At 42.3% G+C, this 19,673-nt stretch overlaps 1 protein-coding gene across 3 annotated transcripts in view; it reads left to right on the top strand.

Moving 5' to 3' along the window:
* The window catches only part of LOC140699645 (trafficking protein particle complex subunit 9-like), a 193,253-nt gene that overhangs the window by 123,219 nt on the left and 50,361 nt on the right, over window positions 1-19,673 (top strand). For 2 of the 3 annotated variants that reach the window (XR_012077889.1, XR_012077888.1), the window contains exons 1-2: window positions 2,797-3,066; window positions 3,662-3,787. The exons of the other annotated variant lie outside the window; for it this stretch is intronic. The gene's annotated coding sequence lies outside the window, so the exon portion shown is untranslated. Of the gene's footprint in view, window positions 1-2,796; window positions 3,067-3,661; window positions 3,788-19,673 lie in introns of those variants that run through there. 3 annotated transcript variants of the gene reach the window in all.

Genomic DNA, 19,673 nt, shown 5'->3' with positions numbered 1-19,673 from the left:
CCAGTTATATTTTTTTATCTGAGTTCTTAGGTTAACCATTAGATATATTTTTCTGCATTTAAACTTTATTTTAATAGGTACCAATAAAACAGCTGTTTATAATGAGATCTCTTTAAACTTTCACCAATTAAAAAGTTTTTCCAAATTAAAAATCCATCATATGGCCATCAAATTATATACAAATATATATATATATATATATATATATATATATATATATATATATATATATATATATATATATATAGTGATTTTAAACCAATAAGATGAAGAGGCCCTTCCACATGAGAGTCGGGGTGTTGCCTAAATAAAATTCAAAGGTTTACTCTTCAAAAGCTTAAAGCCTTCGTGGTCCAGGCTGATGCAGCAAAGTTTAAGATGGCAAAATATCTGAAAATTGGTACAATCAAAGAATTGCTTAGAATCCCAATTTATTTGTGTGGCCACCATATGTACACAATACTTGAAACTTTTGTACGGCAGAGTCCAAGGTTTCCTTTAAAAACTAAACTAAACATATATATACTTACATACACACACTTAAAACACCCAGAGAAAGATAAAACATTTACATTTCAAGGACACAGGAAGAGAAATCCAAGTTCCCCCTAAAGGGGATTTTGTTTTTATAAGTTCAGAATTCCAAAAAATGTTTTTATCAGGCCTGGTTATTTTCAGAGTGAGTTTTTTTTTTTTCTTATTCCCGATTAATGTTGTAAGTTTTGTATGTACATAAATCTGGCTGGGGTAATAGTTGGAGACTGGCAATCTGTCATTTCTTTTTCTTTTCTTTTTTGTTCTTTATTTTTTTTGAAAGTTCTATTCCCCATTGTAAGGTCGGGTTCTCAGAATAAATTTGCTAGTAAGATTTCCCACAGGGACAACTCTGTGGCATGAAGCCTTTGTCTCTACCACTCCTGGAAGATTCTCTGTCACCCGAGAATGCTGTTACCAGCCAGGAGGATGGTCCGAATTTTGGAGTTGAAAATTTCCTCATAAGAGTTTTACTTTTATCCTGAAAAATTCAATGCAGGTAACCAAATTGAGGAAAATATTAGACCAGCCACTTACCTAACCACTCAGTCCTGAACCCAGTGTCTTTCAACTTGGACCCACTCGGGATGTCTCCACTGGGTGAGTATTTTCCTCATATGTTTCCACCAGCCCCACTTTGGACATATCCTCAAGGTGGGTATTTCCTGTTATCTTTCAAACAGGCCCCACCCAGTATGTCTCCACTGGGTGGGTAATTCACCTCAGTTTCTTTCAACTGGAGGGACACGCACCTGGATACACCGCCAGATAAAACTTAGGATCATCAACCAATATGTGAGATTTGAGAACCAGGAGAGACTCAGCAAAATTCATCTGGACTCCCCGAGGAGGCGGATAGGCACAAAGGGTCAGTGCTGGTAGCAAGGTTTCGGTTACTCGGAGAGTTCAGGTGGAGAGAAATCTGCTGTGGGTCCCTTCATGGTGTCCAAAACTGTTGACTGAAATACATGTGCAGCTTAAAAGTTAAGAGTTTTGTTTTATTTGGCGGGAGAACTCGAGCCGGGATGACAGCCTTTCAGAACTCTCTGAGGGACTGCTCCCAAGAGGTTGAGGAAGAGCTAGGATACATAGGAGCTTTACAACAAAGACCAGGTTGTTGGAACAATAAAAGATTACTTGTTATCTAAAGAAATCCAGGTGTCTCAAGTTCACGAATTTAGTGATTTTGTATGAATGGGAGGAAGCAAATATTAGGACTCACTGAATTCATTTTTTAGACAAGCACCTAGCTATCTCAGGCCAGTAGCCCGTCCTTTCTTATTCTGAGTCTGCTCAGAGGGCACCATTGTGATTTGCTGCTGTGGCTGGGCTCCAGGCCTGTCCTCGCTGGGGGGTGACGGCAGCCTTTAATGACTTGGTATCAGTATTCTTTGTTTACTGACATGGTTGCAGTATTCTCAATCACATTGTAGTATTTTCGTTCACAGACCGATTATGGATAATCTGCAACCTTGGAAAGCAACCGAGATGGAATTACTGCAGATACCTTCTGCTTTAATAAGCCGTGGGCAAACATAAACATGGAGGAAGCATATACTTGGATTTGTAGGTGTAGGGAAGGGATTCTGCACATTACAGGAGAACGCAATGCAGAATTCCTTAAGTCCACCTTTCTTTACTGTAGTGGTTTCTGAGAACATTTTATGGTAATTAAACAACATTGACAAATGGTGGCACACATTGCATTTAAGAGATGGCCGGCTGCAAACTTGTATATTGGACAGGTGGAATTCATAGGCAAGTGGTCAGGTGGATGGGAGAGAGATGGAGCCAAGGCCTGGGCCCAGATTCCGGTTTAAATCGCCATTTCTTCAACATAGGGCCTTGGAAAAGAATGCATACTCTCTTAACCTGTTGGTGAATCTGTGAAATTGGCATGATAATATTCGTTTCATCCTGGGATTGTTGTAAGATCTAAAGAGTATTATAGCACACATGAAGCATTTAACACACTGGCACTTAGCAGTGTTCACTGTGTGGGGCCGCCCCGCTTAGCGTGTGTCACAGCCGTAAAGGCAGCATTTGTCTGTTGAGGATGCACTTGTAGCCCCTTGGCTAGGTTGTGAATTTGCTGATTTCCTTTAATACTTGTAACTCTGTGTGACATGGGCAGTTATTTTCATGGACAGATGAGGAATCTCAGGGTAAAGAAGACTGTGTAATTTGCCCAAATTCAGACCATAATTTTGGGTTCAGTGGCCTCGGTTCAGCATGGGCCCCTGGGCCTTCTGCTCTCTCCGTTCAGCACCAGAGCCAGAAATGGAGTTGGCTGTTTCCCTGCCCAGAATATCCAGCAGGCCGCAAGACACCCCTGGCCCTGTGCTGCTTGAGCAAAAACTCCGGAGGAGAGGCAGTTACAAAAGGGATAAACATAAAAATAGACGACAGCAAACTGTGATCAGCCCTGAGAAGGAAAGGAACACGTCTCGCCGTGCAGAGCTGTGAGCTTTCCCTTCTGGGCTGGTCTGGGTGCGTTCATCTCAGCTAAACAAGCTCTGCTGTTGCAGCAAGGTAGGAAGGCAGGGCGCGTGTGGGTAGGTAGACAGGGCCTTATTGATCGTACTCATTCCCCATTAAGTGGCAGCTTTCACGGGCACTTACCTAGTAAACAGATGTGGGCCATAATCATCACGCACTTTGCTTGGTAGTTTTATTGACCCCAGCTTTGAGATGAGGTCATTGAACCCGGGGAGTTTGCTGCATGCCCGTGATTACCTTGCAAATACCCCAACTGTTCTTTCAATCTAGACTGGTGTGGCTGTCATGCCCCAGCCCTGTGAATGGCATCGTGTAGCTTCTCCCAAGTGGCCCAAATGACTGACATTGATATGCTTAATTCGTTGGAAATGGTATGTGGCAATAATAGAAAAAGGTAGTAAGAAATTGTTTGGAAAACTGGAAAAAACCTATTCTTCCCCAGCTGGGGGAGCGTAACCTGTATCATTCACCCTACTCACTGCCTGTCACCTCCTCCCTGCCGACTCCGTGTTCAGAAGCCACTCTGAGCCTTGGGAGAACATTTTTCCTCATGACACTTTTGACTAGGACCCGCGACATCTCTGTCCCTGGTTAACTCTCTCTTCAAAGCCATTTAAATTTTTTGCAGGCTCCTCCACTCAGATGTAAGAATAGCCTCTTTAAACTTCTTGATGCAGCTCCTTAATGAAGATCTTGCGATGGAAACCTAACCAAAACTGGGATGTATGCACAGTGACTGCAACCTCAGCACATTGTGAGTTCATAATCAGAGGGGTGGGTGACTCAGGAAAGGCTTTTTTAAGGTAACAAGGGGAAAGTGAAAGGACGCAGGCTGTTTGAGAAAGAAACATCTCGGTCACAGCCAACAACACACCTGTGTTCAGGATGGGGTGTGGCGAGTGCAGAGTTCTCACAAATAAAGAAGTGATGTGATGGGAGGGAGGACAGCTGGGTACTTTATTGGGGAGAAAAAAGTGGGCTGAACATTTCCTGGTTGAACAAGAGGATTGTGACATGATGTGCTTGTATTTTGGAGAGAAGGGTTTTGTGGGGACAGGCCTAGGAGTACGCTGTATGGCTGGGGAGTCAGCACAACGGAGAAACACAGAGATCCTGGCAGACCCCAAGGCCCAAGCTGGCGAGAGGCTGCCCGCAAATTGGAGCCCTGGAGGCTGGTTCTGTCCCTTAGCTGGGGACTCAGACCTCGCTTCACAGCCCAGTCCTGTTGATACAAGAATAAAAAGCGTTGGGCATGAGAAGGGCTGTGCCCCACGCTTTCGTTTAGCCCCTGGGATGTGCCCCAACAGATTTTGTTCTTTGACTTCATGCAGTAAAGAATTCAAGAGCAAGCCAGTGTTGAGTAAAGGTATATATATTCAGAGAGATACATTGAAATGCAAGAGAAACGTCACGAGGTGTGGGGGTTTGATGCACAGATTAGAAGTAGGTACACACTCCACAGACAGAGTGTGGGCCTTCTCCAAAGAGGGAGAGAGAGTGGTGACCGCGAGGTGGCGCTGTGTTGCTTGTTTTCTTGGGCTTGGTGGTTTCATATGCTAATAAGTAGAAGGACCAGCCCTAGGGCAAGGGGCTGGGATTCCCAGGGAGTTGGCCATTTCCCACCCTTTGACCTTTTGTGGCTATCATTGGGACTGCCATGTTGCCTGGGGCATGTTATTCACCACGTTACTATTACAATGGGTGTTTACTGAATCTCAAGATCTGCTAGAAGTTAAATCTCTTCATCCTGAGCCTCAAGGCCTTTTGGGGGTTGAATGCTTCACCATTTTGATGTCAATTGCTGTGGCCTTCCTTGAATGGCTGTGCTCTTCCCCCTTCCATCCTGTATCACTGTGATGACACAAAGACAGTAAAGGCTGGGCCCTAACCGTGCTCCTGCATTTAAGGGAGGGAAGTGTGGGGTGGGCTTATGATGACTCTGAGTGGTGAGAAGGATGTTTCAGATTTTCTCACGTGAGACATGGGGATCTGCCAGCAGCCTCCCCAGATTTATCTCACGGGCATTATCCCTTGTGTTGTTATGGAAACAACAGGCCAGCCAAGAAACAAGAATCACACAGAGGGTTGGAGTACTGAGATTTATTACGCTGGCAGGCTCAGAGAGGTTTCTTTTCCAAAGCTCTGAGCACCTCCAAGATGTGCACATGAGGTTTTATAGGATTAATTACAAGTATGGGGCTATTAGCCAATAAGGCTCAAACAACAAAAAGCAAGGAATCAGTACACTGAAGCTTATCAATTTGGAACAGATCCCGTTACTGACAAATGTTGACCTTGGATTTTCGGGTTAGCTTCTTAGCCCAGTAAACTGACACTAAACTTCAGATTTACCAGGTAGCCCAGCAAAACTTACATCACTAAACCGACACTTATCACACTTAGATTTGTGACTTAGCTTGTTAGCCCAGCTGGGGTTTTCCTTCACAGTGTCACTTATCTTTTCTATTTTTCTTTTTTGCTTTTTTTAAATATTTAATCCAAATTTAATATCAGGGTTCTTTGGGAAAGAAATTTCTCTTTTTCTTTTCTTTGGGGCTCTTTTGGGGGGCAGGTAATTAGATGTATTTATCTGTTAGTGGAAGCCCTGGGGCTTGAACCCAGGACCCCGTGCACGCTAAGCACACGCTCTACCACCCGCCCCATCATCTTTTCTTTTTGGTTTAGCTGCCAAGAATCCTACAGCTGAATTTCTAGTCAGCCTTTAACACTTGCCCTGACTTCATGTAATCCATTTTTATGAGTTTATCTCCCCCTGGTTTCATTTAAGTATTGAATATCCATTTTCTCTTCACTCTCCGTTTTGCCTTTTTGTTGTTATGGTTCTTAAGCGGTTTATAAAAGAATTGTTTAAATTCTCTTTTAGCAAGAGGCTGAATGTGAATAAATATGTAAACAAACAGCACAATTAAATGCTTTTATACATTCTGAGCTGTTTAGTAGTTACTTAAAAACTGAATTGAATATTAAAGTAATAGCATTTAAAAAATATTTTTTAATATTTTATAAAAATATAGCTGATTTAAAATATGATATTAGTTTCAGGTTTACAATAGATGCTCCATTTATAGTTACTGTAAAACATTGTCTGTATTCCCTGTGTTGTAAGATACATCCATCTAGCGTGTTTACATTACATGTTGCAGTTTGTATAAGAAAGTTGGGTAACGCAGAGCCTGGGACGTGGCTGTGTCTGACCCAGGTTCACGTTCATCCTGCCTGTCAGAGCTCAGGCCTTCACAACTGTCTGCACGGGAGCGAGTGGAGGCAGCTCTCATCAGTGCTGGCACCACCCTCTGAGTGGCAGTGACAGCAGTGATTTTGTGTGGAGGTGCAAAGTGTTTTTCCAAGAGCTTTATATGCGTTTCTGCATTTAATAATAAAAGCCCTCCTGTGAGGAAGCGTTTTAAGTTTTCAATGTATAATACATTTTATTTTGATATTGATAGATTTCAAACCTCTGGAAAATTTACAGGAGTAGTAAAATAAATGCTTAGATAGAGTTCACTTTAAAGGGCACTATTTGGCTTTCTGTGTCTGGTTTATTTTAGCATTAAGTTTCAAGGTTCATCCATATTGTAGCCTGAATCAGTTCTTTATTCTTTTTGTTTGATAATATCATTTTCAATTTTTTTTCGTTTTTGGTCTATTTAAAAATATTTTCATTGAAGTCTTGTTAGTTTATAATGTTGTGTCAGTTTCTTGTGCAGCACAACACTTCAGTTAAATAGGAACATACCTGTAGTCATTTTCATACTCTTTTTAAACATAAGTTACTATAAGATATTAAATATATTCTCCTGTGCTATACAGTATAAACTTGCTGTTTATACTTTACATACTCAGTATCTGCAAATCTTGAACTCCCAATTTATTCCTTCCCACACCCTCTCCCCACTGGTTACCATAGTTTGGTTTCTAAGTCTCTGTGTCTGTTTCTGTTCTGTAGATATTTTTTTTTCTTTCTTTCTTTTTTTTTAGATTCCACATGTGAGCAATCTCATATGGTATTTTCCTTTCTCTTTCTGGCTTACTTCACTTAGAATGACATTTTCCAGGTCCACTGATGTTGCTACAAATTGCATTATTTTATTATTATTTTATGGCTGAATAGTAGTCTATTGGACAAATATGCTACAACCTCTTTATCCAGCCATCTGTCAGTGGACATTTCGGTTGTTTCCATGTCTTGCTATTGTAAATAGTGCTGCTGTGAAGATTGGGGTGTAGGTGTCTTTTTGAATTAGGGTTCCTTCTGGATATATGCCCAGGAGTGGAATTGCTAGTTCATATGGGAGGTCAATATTTTGTCTTTAGAGGAACATCTATACAGGTTTCCACAATGGCTCCACCAAACTGCATTCCCACCACAGTGTAGGTGTGTTCCCAATTCTCCAGAGACTCTCCTGTATTTATTGTCAGTGAACTTCTGAAAGATGGCTATTCTGACTGATGAGAGGTGACACTTGATTGCAGTTTTGATTTGCATTTCTCTGATAATGATATTGAACATTTTTTCATGTGCCTACTGGCCACTTGTACGTCTTCATTGGAGAAATGTTGCTTTAGGACTTCCGTAAATTTTTGAATTGAATTGTTTGTTTGTTTTTCTTATGAAGTATAAAAGCTGTTTACATATTCTGGGAATTAAGCCCCTAGCAGTTTCATTTATTGCAAATATTTTCTCCCATTCCATAGGTTGGTTGTCTTTTTGTTTTGCTTACTGTTTTCTTAGCTGTGTAAAAGTTTGTAAGTTTAATTAGATCCCTCTTGTATATTTTTGTTTGTTTTTCTATTGCTTGAGTAGACTGCTCTGGGAAAACATTGCTGAGATGTATGTCAGATGTTTTGCCTATGGTTGTTTCTAAGAGGTTTATACTATCTTGTCTACATGTTTAAGTCTTTAACACATTTTGAATTCATTTTTGTGCATGCTGTGAGGAAGTAGTCTAACTTCAATGATTTACATTCAGCTGTTCAGTTTTCCCTACACCACTTGCTGAAGAGGCTGTCTTTACTCCATTCTATGTTCTGACCTCCTTTGTCAAAGTTTCAATGACCAAAAGCTTGTGGGCCTATTCTTGATAATTTTGTTTATCCGTTCATTGAATGGTGGATATTGTTAGTAACTTTTGGCTACTCTAAATGATACTGCTATGAATATTGATGTGAAATTTTTTATGAGAATATGCTTTCATTCTCTTGGCTGTACATTTGGCCCGCCATATCTGTAGTTTCCACTACATGGATCCAGATGACTGATTGTAAAGGGACTCGAACATCCCTGGATTATGGTATCCAGGGTGTGGGGTTCCTGAAACCAACCACCCAAGGGTATTGAGGGATGACTCTACATATAGGAGTGGAATTGCTGAGCCATATAACTCTAAGCTTTTGAGGAAATACCAGACTTCTCCAAAGAAGCTGCACCATTGCCCCTTTCCTCTGGCCGCATAAGAGGTCACTCTGCCTCCTGAATGACATTTGTTATTGTCCATGTTTTGGTTATAACCATCTTAGTGGGTGTAAAATGAGATCTCATTTTGTTTTTGATTTCCCTAGTGATGCTGAGCATCTTTTCATATGCTTATTGGCCATTTGTATATCTATTTAAATTCGTGGTAAATTTAAAAATTGGGCTTATTTCCTTGTATTGTTCAGTTGAAAGCATTCGTTATATATCCTGGATACTACTCTCTTATTAGATAAATGCTTTACAAAATTTTTCATCTATTCTGCACATTGTCCTTTCACTATATTTTTTTTAAACATTAAAACAATTTCTTTACAGGGGAGGTAGTTATGTAATGATTTATTTTATTTTTCTTGTTAAGCATGCACTCTCTCACTTGAGATACCCATTTTCCCTGTCATTTCACTTTCTTGATGATGTCCTTTGTAAGGAAAAGGTTTTAATTTTGATGAAGTCCAGTTTATCTGCTTTTTTCTTCTATCATTTGTGCCCTTGGTTTTGTATCTATGAACCAAAAGCCTATCCTAGGCCCACAAAAATTTATACTGTGTTTTCTTTTAGAAAGTGTATAGGTTTAATTTTTACATTTCTGTCTGTGATCTATTTTGAATTAATTTTATTTGTTATATAAAATATGGGTGTTCAGATTCCAGATTGATTCTTTTGCCTGCAGACACCCAGCTGTCCCTGAACCATTTGTTGAATAGACTATTCTTTCAATGGAGTGTTTTTGGCCCCCTAGTGGAAAACTGTCTGTAAATGTAAGTTTTCCCCGTGGGTTTTTATTGTGTCTCTTAGATATATTTATCCAAACTTATGCCAGTATCATACTGACTTAGTACTATAGCATTTTAGTACACTTTAAAGTGAGTCCTCCAACTTTATTCTTCTTTTTCAAGGTTGTTTTTGCTGTCCTGGGCCCCTTGCACGTCCATGTGAATTTTGGGATCAGTTTTTCAATTTTTGCAAAGAAGTTAGCTGGAATTTTGATAGGGATTCCACTGAATATATAGATCACTTTGAGGAGTCTTAACATTTATAATAATTTTGTCAATCATTCCAAGAAAATGGAATGTCTTCCATATATGTAGATCTTTTAAAATTTATTTTGGTGATACTTCAAAAAGTTCAATGTACAAATCTTGTAAATTTTTGTTAAATGTATCTCTCACTTTATTTTTAATGCAAAGGCTGAGTTTCTTATGGGTGGGACTATATATCAATCTTCTTATTTCTAGAAGTCCTTCACAGCAAATACCCTAGGTATATATTTGCTACATAAATCTATCCACAACTATTCCACGCCCCGTGTTATAAGAAACCAAGACCCAAGGTAAGCTACTTGAAAACACCTATGTGGAAGTGAGAAATGAGACCCATGGGTGGAGCTTTGTGCAGATGATACAGAGAGCTTATTCAGAATGGCTTCTTCTTAATTCCTTTTAAACAACCCTTTCAGTGTATTTAGTCAGATACATTAAGATTATGCCCTTTTGATGTGTGGAGTAGCTAAGACTATAATTTTCAAATAAATTCTAGTGAGAGTGTTGTACTTGAAACCTAATTTGCATCAATCTTTGAAGATTTATATTTCAGGAGATTTGACTAAAGAACACCTATCTTTATTCTGTAACGAGGACTAAATGCTCAAGCAACATGTAAGAGTTTGAGCAAACTGCCCCCGCCCCGTAGTGCTGGGTAGCTGCAGCTGTAAATGGAGTCAGCGCTTACCTCTTCCAGTACGCTAGTGCTGATCTTCTCAAAGTGGTTCGTCCAACAGTTTGTCAGTAGTCTGTTGGACAAAGTCATAAAACATTGATTGAAGGTTGCTAGAATGCAATATATTCTTACTAATATTAAGTAAGCACACATTGAGTGCTTACTGTATGATGGAATTGTCCCTCAGCCTCACATGAATATTATTTCTCTTAAAACCTCATATATTTCCTTGTTATTCTCACTTTACAGATAAGGAGACTGAGAATTAGGTCTTCTCTCTTTTGGGGGGAGCTCATTATCAATGATGGGAAGTTGTAAGGAAAAAGATATTGATTCATCATGAGAAAACATTTTTGTGAGAGTCAGCAATGAAGATGAACACTGAAGAATGTGATCATTGTTCGAGTGAGACAATCCCTGGGTTGTGCGGAGTCAGCATCCCTGTCCTGGACACGGCACATGTAGAGCTGCGTGGTGGGTGAGGCAGCGCGGCCACGCAGGGAACGCGGATGCTGGGGTCTTAGGCTGTGCTCAAGCCCGGTGGGGCTTTCTCCTAAGGGCAGTGCACCATCATTGACAGATTTTAAGTAGGAGAGTAGGGTGCTCTCGTAGTTCACATTTGTCTTGTAGAATGCTTGGAAAAGTTTAGAAGGCTTGGCAGGAGGTGATGTGATGAGTCAGAGTAGGGTGGCTGCGAGGTGTAGCAGTGTTCAAGTTTCAAGTGGTTTTCAGGCCCAGGGTTGTGGCTTAGTTGCCGTGTCAGTTTGAATGACACACGCAAGGAATTGAAACAATTTATCTAATCAATTGAAGCAGTGATGTACCCAATTCCCAGGACTGTTGTGGAGATCCAGAGAGATACACTGTGCAGTGTGCAGCGTGGTCTCCAACACAGAGTCAGTGCTGAGTGAGTGCCAGTGAGTATCTGGTAGGTCAGTTGAGGGTGGTGGTACTCTGTGACTGAGGATATCTGGTCCCTGAAGGAGGGGTCCATTCACATCTGTGAGTAATGGGCCTGAGTTGGGAGATGCAGGGAGACCTTACCCCCCGACCAGAGGCCCTGGGCAGGACGGCTATGGGAGGAGCACCGTGAAGTCAGCCCTTTGCAGGTTGAGTTGGGAGTGCCCTTGAGATATCTAGGCAGAGTCACGAGCTTAAATAGGAGGTCTGGGCCCAGGCTGTGCATTTTCCTAAAATCTCAACTCCTGAGGACGCCGAAGTATTGATCACTGAAAGTGAAGTCATACTTTAAAGCACAAATGAATAGTAGTATCATCACTGTCAACAAAGCTCACGTCTATTTATTCATCACTCACTTTGCTAATTGGGTACTTACAGAGCTCACTTCACCCTCCTCCCGTGGGCTCCGGCTCCACAGAGAAGAGCTGGTGTGTCTCCTTCTTTTCCAGAAGAAGACACATTTAGCTTGTAGCCTTCTGTACCTTGCCAGACTTAGGATATTAGTGTGTTGGTTTAATTGTATTTTCTGTTGGCCATGTCCTGACAGGAGAGAAATTTTACCTCATGGTCATGTTTCAATTAGCTGTTACTGAGACTTGCTGATCTGATACATAGTGTATGTATTATATTAACTTTGTAGAGTAGTTATAATTTTTCTGCCTTTGCCCTTTAATTTTGTTTGCCCCTTCAGTGTTATATCCTTTTTGGGGCCTTACTTTTTTTTAATTAAATAATGTCTGTTAGCAGTTAAGAAAACAAAAGCAAAGAAAAAATGCACATGAGAGCTAAATTTAGAAAATGTCTAGTGTGTTTTCTGTCTCGGCAATGGAGGGTTGTAGAACCTCTTGGAAACCTTCATTAGACAAGTTTCTTAAAATGCTGATTGAGAAATAAAACCTTCCTTCCTCATCTTTCAAGCTGCACAACTAATTGTCAAGAAAGGGGAAATCCTCAGAAACCAAGACAAACGAGAAAACAGGGATTCTGGGAGATAAGTGAGCGTTAGAATCCGTGGTGTGCTGGTTGGCTCCTGAACTGATTTTCAGTTGCCTTGACAGGAGGGCAGGAAGTTAGCCCCAGGCCTCTCACACTAGGAGTTGGATGGGTGATCATATAATGGGCCTAGCCCATCCTGAGAATCTTGGTTTATTAAAGGGTGAAAGGGGAAAAAAAAAATTCCTCAAGACAAGAAAGTAAGGAAAGTCAATTTTGTTGGAAGAGGGGAAAAATAACAAATCCAAAATAAGGATATAGTTTAAAGCTGTTCTGGCATGAGAGTGACCACAAACTCCTGGCAGAAAAGCACAGCTACTCCTTGATTGATAAGTTGTGTTTTGAATGAATCAGTGAACAGCTATTCCGAAAAAGGCCTCCAGAGTCTTGTGGATCAAGATACTGGACAGCAAACACCTCTCTTCCAAGGTCTCATTCAAATAACCAGAATGGGTTTAAAGGAAAGTAGTAATAATCTGAGTTCTATTTATTGACATTACTATATGCTAAGAATTCAGAGGTGACTATGTAGTTTTCTCCTCTTTTATGGACCTTAGTTTCTCTTTGGGGAGACAAAATGACATAGTTGGGTATCTTGGTGGAGGGAGGTGTTAGTCTGTTGCAATTAGCCAGGAGAGGAGATTAAGAAAACAGTGAAGGGTGGGTGAACTTTTTAGCAGAGGACAGTCTTGTTCACTTGGCTTTTAATTACAGGCTCAATGAGCTGTCCCTGGAGGGAATAGATCTTACGGAGGATGGACTTAGCTCAGGCCTCTTTGGAATGGACAAGTGAACCTGGAGTAAGACAGTCAAATCTGTGCAGACATTAAAGTTCACTTGAACGTGTTCCATCCCTGAGCCAAAGATAGGACAAATATGCAGCACTTCTTGAGGACAGAGGAGTGGTTTTTAAGGTTCTTCAAGAATGAATCTCAGGGAACCGAGATGGCCAGTTGTCAAACTGAGACTTTGCTCTTTGGACGGTGTACCCATCAAGGGTATTGGCCTTTTATATGTTTCCATTTGTCTTTAATACATGTCTGTTGATGAGGACGTGGGCACAAGTGTTTGACACCTTGTCGAGGCGATTTTGGATACCTGCCTAGAAGCACGGGCACAGTTGCCGCTGCGTCATACATCTTGCAGCCCATTCCTTTCCCCAGCTCCGTAATCACGGCAGAGTGGTTCCTTGTTGACCTGTCCATCTCCTCTGTGACATCATAACCCATGAAAAGACCGGAGCATATTAACTTGGCTTTGTTAATGTCAAAGGTACAGATCAAATATGGAGTCAGATTTGGTCTTTCCTATTTCAGTAGTGCCATGGAGAAGGCAGTTTGGGCAGCTTTTTGTAGTGTCCTGGAGGCTTTCTCTCTCAGCTTCTGGGCGCCTCTGTTGAAAACCCTTCATAGCTGTCTGGCCTGCTGGAAAAACACTCTGCCTGTTTTACCCTGAAGATGTGTTCTGTTTATAAACTCATCTCTACTCCTTGGAAAACAACTCAAGAAAAACTCAGTTGGTTTTTCACCAGCCATGGGCAGGGGTGAGATAAACCGTGTTATTATTTCATAAAATAATAGTAATAATAGTAATATTAATAGTAGTAGCAGTAGTAGTAGTAGTAATAATAATAATAATAATAATAATAATATTAAAAGAATTCTTAAAAAATGACTGCACATTGGAGAGAGTCAATAAATGCTTTCTGGCTTAAATCAAAAGTGATGACTCAGTGATTCCATGGCTGCTGTATTTGCTATGCTAGTTACTCCTTTGTTCCATTACACATTTTTTTTTAACTGAAAAAGAAATACAAGCAAATGGTTAAAAAAAACTCAAACAGAGCACAAAAATACACAAGTGAAAGAAGTTTTCCCTAATCTTCTGTTCTTTCAGCCCTCTCTGGAGATGCCACTGTTTGCTATCCTTTGGGTGCTGTTCCAGATATGCTTTGCACATTCCCACATATGTATGTAAATTCCTTTAAAATTTTAGTTATTTTTAACTTAAAGGGATTTAAATCCTCAAGTGGCTTCTGGCCGGGTAATAGAACAGAACAAATCTGACTCCATATTAGATCTGTTCCTTTGAATTTAACCCTATGCTCTGTCTCCTAGGCTTCATCTTGCTTGTAATCAATGTTGCCTGGAGCCTGAAATATACAGGAGAGCCTATTCTGAAGCCTCTGACCTTTAAGGATATTTAACACTTTTTCATTCATTAAAAGATAGCAAATTACAGAATAGAAAATAACGTTTGTTTAGTTGGAGTTTTGCAGGAATCTGACCCACGCAGATAGCTGCAAGAAGAAAGGATTCTAACAAGAAGGAATTCCTACACTAAGAAGTTTGCAACAACCAAGCACACAGGAAAGGAGCCTGAATTGTGACTTGGGGAGATGGTTTTCCAGGACATTAGTTTGCCATCTAGGCCTACAGAAACTTGCTATTCCCTGCCCCAACATCTGGTCTCCCAACTTATTGTCCTGTCCTGCACTGAGGAGAAAGAATTTCGACTTGGTAACACTCCTATCTACCTAGAAAGCTGGGCACTGGAGCTGAGTGTTATGGAAACAGGCCAGCCAAGAAAAGCACCAATCGGGGTGTTGGTGTACTCAGAAGTATTATGCCGGTGGGCTCAGAGGGGCTCCTGCTCCGAAGTTCTGAGCACCTCCAAGACGTGCACATGAGGTTTTAAAGGCTTAATTACAAGTAAGGGGGAATTAGCCAATAAGGCTCAAAGAACAAAAAGCAAGGAATCAGTACACTGGAGCTTATCAATTTGAAGTAGATCACATTACTGACACTTGTTGAGCTTGGAATTACGAGTTAGGTTGTTAGCCCAATAAACTGACACTAAACTTCAGATATATGAGATAGCCCAGCAGAATTTAGATCAGTAAACCGACACTAATCACACTTAGATTTGTGACTTAGCTTGTTAGCCCAGCTGGACTTTTCCTTCACATGAGGACAGCTCTCCCACACCCAGGGAACTACTGTGAGCCCTTGATGTTTCCACTAGGGTTGGGTATGGTTTACCCAGGAGGGATGGGGACTATGCACCAACACTCAGGCAGTCTGCTCTGTCTGGGGCTCTGATCTTGTACCATCCCGCTCCCCGCCAGCCCAACACCTGGGACAGTGGAGCTAAGGCAGTGATCCTGCCTGCCTGTTTCCCAGCGTGTAAAAGGGGATTATGTACCTTTCCCAAGGTTGTTCTGAGCGACAACACCTGCGGGTGCTTGGTTCTCAGAGCAAGAGAAAACCCAGGTCCGCGTGGGGGCAATGGGTGTGATCCCCATATGGTTTCTGCAGAAGCATCCGATGGAGGGCTGGATCAGGGAGGTAAAACTTGAGCTGCTGGACTTGAAGGGTTACAGAAGGGTACAGAGGCAGGTCTGCCGCCTAGGGGTGCCCCAGAGGTAAAGCTTTTTCTCTCCAACTCCGCTAAGACCCTCCCCTCTCCAGATCCCTCCCTACTCTCTGCTCATCGTGTCCATCTGTATCTCTCCAATTTTCCCGTCCTCTCCACCCGCTCCCATCTTCTCCCTCCCTCCCTGTCCCAACTTCTCTCTCAGAACCCAGAGAGGATCGCTGGCCCTCCTGCGCATGCGCAGTCAGTGCCAAGTGGTCCGCTGGTTGGAAGCTCCATATCCTAGCCGGGGATCGGGCCCAAAGTTTTCTCAACTCTGTCGCCCGGTAGGCCTTTGGTTCCTGTCTGGGGCCGGGGCCTCTGGCTGTGGAAGTGCAAGGTGGGGGGCTCCCGGAAAAGTGCTCAGGCGGTTGCGGGAGGGCGGTCCGCCTGTCACAGTCCCCAAGGGCGCCAGTCAGCCCGTGTTCAGATGAATTGCTCAGGCCAGACCCCTCTACCCGCGCCACCTGCCCCGGCGCCCCGGCCACAGCTGCCAAGGGCCAGGTGTGCACCTGCCACCTCTCACCCAGCCGGGATCCCCTCAGTCCGCGGCTGGCGTCCCCTTCCCCTCTCCCGCCCGCGAGTCCTCTCCTCCCTGGCTTCCTCTCCTTGGCCGCCGGCCCGTTCACGCCCCTGGGAGGGCTGTGTCCGGGCGGGCGGGGACTGCGGACTCGGACGGGGCGGGGGGCTGGGGCTGGGGCTGGGGCTGGCCTCCGAGCAGGGCTGCAGCCCCCGTCCCTCCCCTTTCCCTCCCCCCCGGGGCAGCCCTCCTCTCCCTTTCCGGCTCCCGGAGGACCAGCTCAGTGGCGCGGGCACTGCTCCCTGGGCTGAGAGCCTCAGGCTGTAACGCCCTGCTTCTCCAGTTGGAGTCGGGAAAAGGGAGCCTCAGTGCTGAGCGAGCTTCTGTCTCCTCCCTCAGTTTTTCTGCTGCAGGTAAGTACCTTGAACACTTTCAGGTGTTATCATGGCTGTGCTTGTTGATGTCACGTGTTTTTATAGTGAGAGTGATTACAGTGGTGAAAGCAGGGCTTGGTTCTGTTAAAAATGAGCTGAAGGCATGAGGCTGTGACATCCTCCTTCCTTCCCTCTCCCAGGGTGAAAGGAGTGATCCTCGATTTTAAAAAGATAGTTACAGTCCCTAACTAGCCCAGCCCAGCTAGTGTGTGTTAAGAGGAACAGCACCACCAGAGGCCTTGGAGACCCAGGGATATTGCAGTCCTAAAGAGCTCCTGGCACTGTTTGGTTTGTTTTGGTTTTTTGTTTTTCTTAAATTGTGTGATAGACTAGTGGTATAAACAGAAAAATAATTGTCAAGAAATATTTCTTCATGTAACAGTGTTATTGTGATATAGTTCACACACCATGAATTCCATCCATTTAAATGGTACAATTCCGCAGCTTTTAGCATATTCACAGTGGTGCAACCATTATTATTCCAGAACGTTTTTATCCCTTCATAAAGACCAGTAGAAATGAATGACCTATCCACCCCTCCCCAGTGGTGGTTCTAAAGAAATTTCTTGGCTATTCCTGATCATAAATTAACTTGTTACATTCCAAGAAAAATCTGGTAGGAATTCTAATCAGAATTGCAATGAATCTGTCTATCAAACCTGGAAGAATTAATGTCTTTATGGCATAAACTTCTTCTACCCATGAATATATCTGGGACCCTATCTTTTCATCTGTCCAGTGCCTGGCCCATGGGAAGTCCTCACTACTTGTTGTACTTGTGAATGATGAGATTCTATACATCGTTAGTTGCAACTGTAGCCTTTCACAGAAGAGAAAAGTAACCTCAGGGAAGCAAGTGACTCTCTGATGGTCAGAAAGCGTGACAGCCAGTGCTGAAGTGATCTAGTGGACTTGGTGCTTGCAACCAGAATTCTCCACCACATACAGTTAAGGGGATTAGAGTGTTCTTTTTTTTTTCTTAATGGCGTTGCTTTTATTTTTACTTATTTTTTTAAATTATTTTTTATTTAAGTGTAGTCAATTTACAATGTTAGTTTCAGGTGTACAGCAGAGATTCAGTTATAAACATATGCATATGTATATATATATGTTTTAGATTGTTTTTAGTATAACTCATTACAAGGAATTGAATATAGTTCCCTGTGTTATACAGCAGGTCCTTGTCATTTATTTTATATTTACTAATTTGTATCTGTTAATCCCCCCTTTCCTGCCTGCTAAACACAGTTTACTTTCTATGTTCATGAGTCCATTTATAGGAGCACCGTTTTTCCTAGTAATATATGCTCTTTGGCTGCTTTCAGTTTCAGTAATTTCATCTTATCTGTGGGTGCTTTTATTCTGGTGGCCTTTATGTGGTTTGCACATGTGGTAATAGAGATCTGTATTTGGGAGAAATTCAGGCCTCTGTAGTCCCTGGTACAGAGTGCCCACTGAATTGATGCTTGAACTGGGAAAAAGGCACAGTAAATTTTGGAATTTCAACTATGGTTGAGAATTCCAGGGTTCTATAACCTGTTTAGACAACCTTAATATTGGCTGCACCCATACTGGGTAATTTGGTGGAAATTCATGGTATGGTGGTGTAGAGACAGGGCCTTGTATGCTTCTTCTCTTTCTGTTTTATTACACTCATTCTCCTGGGCCTCCCAGATCCTCCCCCAGAAGGGCCCAGGGCTGGCTTGGTGCTGCGCTGAGGCAATATTTGTTAATAAGGCCCTTTCCTCTTCTCATCTGAGCCTCCGGTTCTTTCTCTGCACAATGAGGGCTAAGACTTGATAAGTACTTTTCAGTTTCTTTTAAAGCCATGTTTCCTTTGAGAAACAGAAAATGCAAATCTCTCCTCTCAGCCCAACCCTTTAGATTTTGATAAGTCCTCCAAGGAGTGACATAGCTCTTTGTGGAAAATGAATGTGATTGTGATCCCAGGTGAAACAGAAAAGACTCTTCAGAGATTGATTGCAGGGAGAGGGCAGGAAAGGGGCATTATGTCACACTTTCTAGTGTGAGCACTGGAGCAGGGGCTTGGATTTAAATATGGTGACTGACGTGGCCTCTCTCTAATCTTGTAGAATGTGATAAAATTCTCTACCTCAGTTTCTTGATGTGTCAAGTTGGGGTGATAATATTTTAAGGCTTTTGTGAAACATTATACACATAAGCCATTTGTGTCTCGGTAGAAACCAGACCTGCTAGGGATTCAGGGATTTGTTTTAAAAAAAATCTTGTCCATAGCAGACTGTCTGTGTGTATTTTAAGTTCCTGGAGGGTGAGGGTGGGTCTATAGCCCATCGTGGGACAGGTGGCCCATAGTTCTCTGTGCCCCAGATTACCCCTTTCTCCCCAGTCCTCTTCCTCAGTCCAGGATGAAGTTCCCTTGTAGATTTACTCAGAGGTCTTGTGGAAATAGCTTTTCATTTTATTGTTTCACCAAGAAATTCTGCCATCATGATCTCTTTGGTCAGGCTTTGAAGGGCTGCCATCATGATATCTAGTAAGAATTCTATGGAATTGGGAGTTTCTATTTAATGAAAAGGAAAAAAAATTACAAATAGAAAATTAGAACAAGGGTGGTTTCAGGGGCTCTTTGAAATGGACACCATTAGCTTTGTTAGCTTCAGGTGCTGTGGCCTGTTGCCACGAGGACCCATTCTCTTGCTCTGAAGTTGGAGGTACCAGTGGGTTCAGTGGGAATGATAACTGAGTGTATCTCATGGGCTGGGCATTGACCTATTTGTACTGTGTGTTCCTAATTTGACACAGTGAGCTTACCTAACCTCAATAACCTCTTTAAAAAATTAGACTTCTTATTTTGAGATGTAATGTAGATTCCCATGTGGTAGTAAGAGATTATATGGAGAGGGCATATGGACCCTTTGCCCAGGTTTCTTAACGGTTCCATCTTGCAGTGTTGGGGTACAATTCATTACTGGCTCACTAACAATTTGAGGTTTGTGTTATTGCCCTCATTTCTATTCATGATTAAACTGGGGCTTAGAGAAGCACACAGGCCTACCCAGGTCACCCATTTTGTTAGTGCAGAGTCGGGTGAACGTGGGCTTGGGATTTCCAGGCAGTACCATTATGA

Source organism: Vicugna pacos, chromosome 11 (genome assembly GCF_048564905.1).
Source record: "Vicugna pacos chromosome 11, VicPac4, whole genome shotgun sequence".
NCBI classification, from domain to species: Eukaryota; Metazoa; Chordata; class Mammalia; order Artiodactyla; family Camelidae; genus Vicugna; species Vicugna pacos.
The sequence above is the reverse complement of the archived record's forward strand: the minus strand, read 5'-3'. Positions and strand labels throughout refer to the sequence as shown.